This window comes from Dipodomys ordii, unplaced genomic scaffold (genome assembly GCF_000151885.1).
Source record: "Dipodomys ordii isolate 6190 unplaced genomic scaffold, Dord_2.0 Scaffold1996, whole genome shotgun sequence".
Classification (NCBI taxonomy): domain Eukaryota; kingdom Metazoa; phylum Chordata; class Mammalia; order Rodentia; family Heteromyidae; genus Dipodomys; species Dipodomys ordii.
The window spans coordinates 1-7,608 of NW_012269212.1; the positions used below are offsets into that span (position 1 = coordinate 1).

The following is a 7,608-nucleotide window of genomic DNA, read 5'->3' on the forward strand; positions in this document are numbered from 1 at the left end:
GCATGCAAGGCAAGCGCTCTACCACTGAGCCATCTTCCCGGCCCCTCAGCTTTTCTTTTGAAGGGATGTTATACACATAAATAAGAATGAAACAGGAAAAAATGTAGACTTCTTTTCCAATTGGTTAAATTAACTAATAAAACCAAATTTTTTCATCTCCAATTTTAATATTTTTATTGTAAAAGTGATGTACAGAGGTGTACAGTTACATAAGTCAGGTAATGAGTACATTTCTTTTTGAAAAGTGTCACCTCTTCTCTCATTTTCTTCCAGTTTTTTTCCCTCCCAACCTCCCAATAAAACCAAATTTAAACAAATGTTTTTGAAATGTTCCTTCAGTTACTGTTAGAGATCAATCAAACTTTTAAATGGCAATCTTAAAATAATTAATGCAAATAAATTCTTCTTTTACATCACTGTAGAAAGTAAGTGAAAGTCTTTTATTTATTTATTTATTTTTTTAGTGTTGAGGACTAAACAGAACCTTATGCCTGCTAGCAAACACTTTACTAAGCTACACCCTCAATCCCAAAATCAATCTTGGATAAAGAGAAAAACCTCACACTACTACATCCATCCAGTTTTAGACCTATTTATAAAATTTTTATTTATCAATATAGCTATTTTTATTTTTAAGAAGCAGGCTCTTCATAGTTCCTCTTTTGGGTTTTTTTTTTTTTTGGTTGGTCATGAGGTCAGTCATGGGGCCTGAACTCTGGATCTGGGCCTAGGCACTGTCCCTCAGCTCTTCAGCTCAAGGCTAGTACCCTATCACTTGAACCACAGTGCCACTTCTGGATTTTGCTGCTGAGGAATACAACCCAGAGCCTCAGGCATGCAAGGCAAGCACTCTACCACTGAGCCACCTTCCCAGCCCCTATTTTATTTTTGTCAGTAGAGGGATTTGAACTTTGGGCCTGGGCACTGTCTCTGAACTCTTCAGTTCAATGCTAGGGCTCTACCACTTCAGCCACAGCACCACTTCCGGTTTTCTGGTGATTTATTGAAGAGCCTCACAGACTTTCCTGCCCAGGCTGGCTTTGAACCATGATCCTCAGATCTTAGCCTCCTGAATAGCTAGGATTATGGGCATAAGCCACCGGCACCCAGCTGTGAGGATTTTTTTAACCCTTACTCTTTCTTTGATGGAGTATTATTTTAAATATTTTTATATAATCTGCTTTGTAAAGCCCAGAAAATACTGTATTGATATATGGTAATGCTGTATTAACTTCTAGTACCATACTTAGGATCTCATATGATGACATAAAAGTTTAAACAGTAGGAACTGCATGAGGCCCTGGGTTTGATTCCTCAGCACCATATAAACAGAAAAAGCCAAAGTGGTGCTCTGGCTCAAGTGGTAGAGTGCTAGCCTTGGGCTGAAGAGCTGAGCAACAGCGCCCTGGCTCAGAGCCAGAGTTCAGGCTCCACAACTGACTAAAATTAAATAATAAAAAAATTTTTTTTTCTCTTGTGTCCGGTCATGGGGCCTGAACTCTGGATCTGGGCCTAGGCACTGTCCCTGAGCTCTTCAGCTCAAGGCTAGTACCCTATCACTTGAACCACAGTGCCACTTCTGGATTTTGCTGCTGAGGAATCGAACCTAGGGCCTCATGCATGCAAGGCAAGCGCTCTACCACTGAGCCACCTTCCCAGCCCCTATCCTGTGACTCTTATTTCCAATTAACCACCAAAAAGTAAGAAGTGGAGCTGTAGTTCAGTAAACAGAGTAGTAGCCTTGAGTGAAAAAGTCAAATGATCTTTGTTGCTTTGTATGTCCCATGGTATAACCCCTGCTTTCATTGTATTTGATGTTGTTATAATTTGTGGAGGGGAAAGGAAAAAACAAACTGTTTAAATAGGGATACAGGTGGAACCATTGCAACAATGAGACGTACAAGGTACAAGTCGTTATGTCGAAAATGAACTTTACAACTTTGGTGGTGGGGGTGGGGTGGGGAGAGGGGTGTTGGGAGGGTTGAGTGGGGGGGGGGGGGGAAGATGGGATGGGAAGGGGAAGACCTCGAGTTTAAGCCTCAGGGCTTCAATGAATGAATGAAAGAGCAGTTTTAGGTTAGCAGAAAAACTGAGCAGAGGGTACAGACTTCCCATGTGCTCTTGCCTACACATAATCCTGACCACTGCCTAGTGCCTTCAGCAATGTGACACATTTCTTAAAGCCATATGAGAACCATGCACAGCATAGTTTCAAGACCCTAAATACCCTAAGTTCCACCTATTCAACCTTCCTTCCCCACTAATTTCTAACATCCATTTATTATCTCCAATTTTATCCACTTACCTATTTTATGTTGATTTTAAAACCACTTCAACACATATACACTGAAAATCTAAATCTCAGTTACCCCATATTTCCAAAGGATGTTTCTCCAATAGTACTTACTTGGCATTGCATTTTGTAATTACTTTATTTGACCCCCGTACTCAACCAGAACTTTTACTGAACTCATAATAGATGGTCTATTTATTGAAATGCCTGGATTAGAGAAATAAGATCTGACTACTAGGTTCTAAGTATGGAGCCTGGATGTTGTCTCTATACTGTTTATACAATAATGCACTATATCTATTAAAAAAAACAGTACACACATATGTGAACATATTTATAACATATATTTGTCACCAGCAGATCACAAAGAGGTAACAAAGGTTTACTTAAGTTTACAATACAAATCCTGTGAAAACAATTTCTCATCTTCTCTGCAGTTCACAATATTCTATTTATATAAATTTAAAACAGTTATCACTTAAAACTCATTTTTTAAAAAAAATCAGTAATTTAATTCACACTTCAGAAACGTGAAATGAAGGACTGGGTGGGGAAATACTAAGAAACCTGTAGAATTACTAAACTGTCACAGCATTATTTTCTTTTATAAAACATCCCAACACAACAAAATAAACATTATGGAAAACATGATGTTAAATCAGAGATTTTTTGGCTTAGTTCTGTCCCTGAGTCTCTTGTTTTTAAAAAATCAAATTTAAAGGCTATTTCAGAACTGACACACAGCTCTTATCTCTATACTGCACGGGGAATACATTAAGACAAGAGGCTATACGTGCTGAAATGGTCCCAAAATGTCATTTTGCTTGTGTCTCTGTTGCAGGGTTATCTGAGCCACTGATGCACATAATCCTAAAGAACTATCAGCATGTCTCTTAAGCTGCTAAAATATAACATGTGAAACTACAAATCAAAAAAAGAATGATATCAGTTATTAATAAATATTAAATTTCTAAATGGATCTGTAAACTATATACACTAAATTGTGGTAATATACCATAGGAACAAACACTTTTGATGCTTCCAGAAAGTGGCTGTCTCCTTAATCTTAAAATTGGCCCACATTTCCATCTAATAACTTAATTTCAATCATTATGTGTTTATAATACATACACAGGCATATAGTCTTGCAAATGATAAAAAACTGGATTTAAGAAGCACATTCTGAATCAAATTAAGACTAATTGTTGGAATTTAAAACTTTGCTATTTATCTCAAATTTACTTGCTAGGCTTATATTGTTAGGGCACTAAATGTAGATCACCTTTTCTAGTCAAGTATGGCAAAATGTTCTCTATAAACAAATCTGTACGACCACCTTAGGGCATTTCAGAGAGACATAGTAATGATCTGTCCAACTGTACATTTCATCATAATGTAATCTCCATTGCAAACTCAATTCAAAGAAGCTAACGATCACTAACTTTTCAAAAGCTGCTGCTGATGCAGTATCCTAAAATGATGCATTCTTATTCACTACAATAAGTACCTCATTGTATAGATGGGATATTGAGGCACAGACTTTTCTTTTTGACAGGGTCTTAAAGACTGTCTTTGAACTCAAGATTTTCCTGCGTCAGCCTCCCAACTTTTCATCGTATGCTAATTCCCTAAAATAATGGTGGGGGGGAATAAGGCAGACAGAGAAACCAGCTTTGAGTATAGACAGAACTGAACACCTATGGGTTATAATGAATTCAAACTTCACATGAATTGATATAGTTAACTAATCTGACCATGTCACAACTGCTAGTTTAACCTCTTGCAAAACTCTTAAGCATGGACTTGACAAATACCATTTAACTACCTGCCTTCTCTGACCAGGTGATAAAGATTAGCCAGTGCTTATACATATACATAGACATGTATATGTATGTAAATGCACACACACATATATATACATGCATATATACATACATGTATGTATACATATACATACATATATATATAAAAGAAGTCCTGCATATGGAATCATATGCAATTAAAAGGTCAATTAGAAGACTTTGGTACCCTTTTCAGAAAAAAACTTCAAAACTTCTAAAGGCAAACTTAAGCATATGGCATTTTATTTTGTACTCATTAAGTAAATAATGTATAACTACTTTTTGACCAGCATTCTGTCTGGAAGTAACGTTATCTTTCTCTTAGCTACCATTCCAGTTCTACAGGGTATTTGCCAGTGAGACAAGCAGTACAATGACCAGACTTTTCAAAATATTCCAGACCATTTCCATTTTCTTGAATCCTAATGTCATGCTTTTTTACTTTCTCTTGCTTAAATTTTATCTTTTCTTGTACAGATGAAACCAGTCCTTCTACTGACAGATACACAACACTGTTTGCTCCTGCAGGGACAAAGAGGGAGAAACAGAAGGTTGAGAGAGTCCTGTAAAAGGAACAAATACTTTGACATAGCATAATGTCAGGAAAGAAATTCTTTTTAGCCTTTCTTAAAAAAAAAAGATATAGTTGTACAGGTTTGTAGTATCAGTACGCTAAAGCAGAAAGATAAAAAGTTCAAAGCAAGCCTGCACAACTTGCTTGAGACCCTGACCCAAAAGTTAAAAGAAAAAAAAATGTACTGGAGATGTTAATCTACTAGTAGGCAGAATGTTTACCTGGTAGTATGTATAAATACTCTGAATTTAATTCTCATAGTCAGAGAGGAGGAAAAAAGAAAGAAAAAAGAAAACTCTAGACTCTTTTAATACTTTAATGGGAACAAAGGGTGTAAAATGACTAAAACAGCATAGAATGCTTCAAGCCTAAAAGGATTTAATAAGCATGATCAGAAGAATGATATCAGCAAAAAGTAACCTGGCTTGTACTTACTAAACATTTGATTTTTATTGGTTGGTTTTTATTTGTTGTGATGATATTGGGGCTTGAACTCAGGGTCTGACAATCTACTTCAGCATTTGGTTCATGAAACTAAACAATTTAAGCCATACCTACATTTCTGGTGTGTTGCTAGGTAACTGGAGGTAAGAGTCTACAGACTTTTCTGGGTAGGGTGGCATTGAACTGAGTAGCTGAAATCAGTGATATTTAGATAATTTATACTTTCTGTGTTTTTTTTTTTTTTTTTTGCCGGTTGTGGGGGCCTGAACTCTGGGCCTGGGTGCCGTCCCTTGGCTCTTCAGCTCAAGGCTAGCACTCTACCACCACTTGAGCCATAGCGCCACTTCCGGCTTTTTCTGCTTATGTGGTGCTGAGGAATCGAACCCAGGGCCTCAGGCATGCAAGGCAAGCGCTCTACCACTGAGCGATCTTCCCAGCCCAAGCTTTTAACTTTTGAAACACATCCATATCTAATCATTCTATTAGAGCCTATAATAATGTTTTAATGATATGCCTGCAGCTCCTGCAAACCTCTTCTTCCTACTTGGACTGCACCTTGAAGTAACACAGCATTTACTGTGGTGGGGATATAGTCTTTCAAAAGTGCTGAATATATATAACTATATAATTGAACACTAGGTGGCAAGTTTTAGATTTTCTATTAACAGGTATAAAAATTTGTGTGTGTGTGCCAGTCCTGGAACTTGAACTCAGGACCTGAGCACTGTTGCTGAGCTTCTTTTACTCAAGGCTAGTGCTCTAGCACCTGAGCCACTTCTGGCTTTTTTTTGGTCGGTTGTGGGTCTTGAACTCTGGGCCTGGATTCTGTCCCTCAACTCTTCAGCTCAAGGCAAGCACTCTACCACTTGAGCCACAGCTTCACTTCTGGCTTTCTGGTGGTTAACTGAAAGATAAGAGTCTCACAGATATTCCTCCCTGGGCTGACGTTGAACTGTGATCCTCAGACCTCAGCCTCTTGAGTAGCCAGAATTACAGGTATGAACCACCAGTGCCCACCTTTCTTCTGGCTTTTTTTTTTTGGGTCCGGTCGTGGGGCCTGAACTCTTGGGCCTGGGCGCTGTGCTGTCCCTCAACTCTTCAGCTCAAGGCTAGCACTCTACCACTTGAGCTACAGCACCACTTCTGGCTTTTTTTCTTTTTGCTTATATGGTGCTGAGGAATCAAACCCAGGGCCTCAGGCATGCAAGGCAAGCGCTCTACCACTGAGCCACCTTCCCAGCCCCTCTTCTGGCTTTTTTGATAGCTAATTTGAGATAAGAGTCTCATGGACTTTTTTTGTCCAGGTTGGCTTACCAAGATCCTCAGATCTCAACCTGTTGGGCAACTAGGTAAACCACCAGCACCCTCCAAAATTGTATACCTTTTTTTTGTTGTTGTTGTTACTCCTGGGGCTTGAACTCAGGGTCTGGACACTGTCCCTGAGCCTCTTTTGCTCAAGGCTAGCATTCTACCTCTTGAGCCATGGCACCACTTCTGGCTTTTTCTGCTTATGTGGTACTAAGGAATCGAACCCAGGACTTCATGCATGCTAGACAGGCACTCTACCACTAAGCCACATTCCCAGCCCTGTATACAATTTTTAATACCTACCTAGGTATTCTGCAAGATGATCAAATTCTGGCTTGTTGGCAATCAGCTCCTCTTTTGTGGGAATGTTTATTCCCATAAAGCATGGATATCTAATTGGTGGTGAAGCTACTCGAATGTGTACCTTGAAAAGAAATTCAAACACTCAGAATAGTTATATAAAACTTTTCATTCATTATGCAACATAAAACTGACAGACAACACTGTAACAACATATAGGTATAAGGTAAACTATGAAACTTGTTTCACTGATTAATACATGACATTTTCATTTTCTTTTACCATCTATTAATAAAAGTTTTCTTTCTTTAGATCTCATTTAATGACTCTACATTCCTAGTGCTACTTTCATATTCTGTTAACACCTGGATTGTATCTTTGTCTCCCTTTTATTTTACCATATGAAATATAGAGCTATGATCCATTAAGTTGTAACAAATATCTACTATTTACTGTTATAGAACTATTTTTCCACTGAGCACAGGAGGCTCACACCTGTAATCCTAGTTACTAAGGAGGCTGAGATTTGAGGATTGTGGTTCAAAGCCAGCCCAGACAGAAAAGTCCTCGTGAGACTCTTATCTCCAATAAACTACTCAAAAAAGCTCACAGTGGTGCTGTGGCTCTAGTGGTAGAGCGCTAGCCCTAAGACAAACAGGCTCAAGGATAGCACCTGGACCCTAAGTTCAAGCCCCAGAACCAGGGGGGAAAAAAAAGAACTATTTTCTCCAATTATTTTTAAACTTAATCTTCAAAGAAATGTTATAACTGAGTCCTATTTCATCACACCATTACATTACTTTGTACCACATTTTGCTAAACTATTCTTCTAAAGGTAGACATTTAAG

The 7,608-nt window shown here is 38.3% G+C and overlaps 1 long non-coding RNA gene across 1 annotated transcript; it reads right to left on the reverse strand.

Annotated features, from left to right (window-relative positions):
• Positions 1-2,620: 2,620 nt before the first annotated feature.
• LOC106002018 lies at positions 2,621-6,880 on the reverse strand. The gene is made up of 2 exons (XR_001175885.1): positions 6,764-6,880; positions 2,621-4,656 (listed from the first exon to the last, which is right to left on the reverse strand). It is a non-coding gene; the product is annotated as an uncharacterized LOC106002018 (long non-coding RNA).
• Between the last annotated feature and the right edge of the window lie 728 nt (positions 6,881-7,608).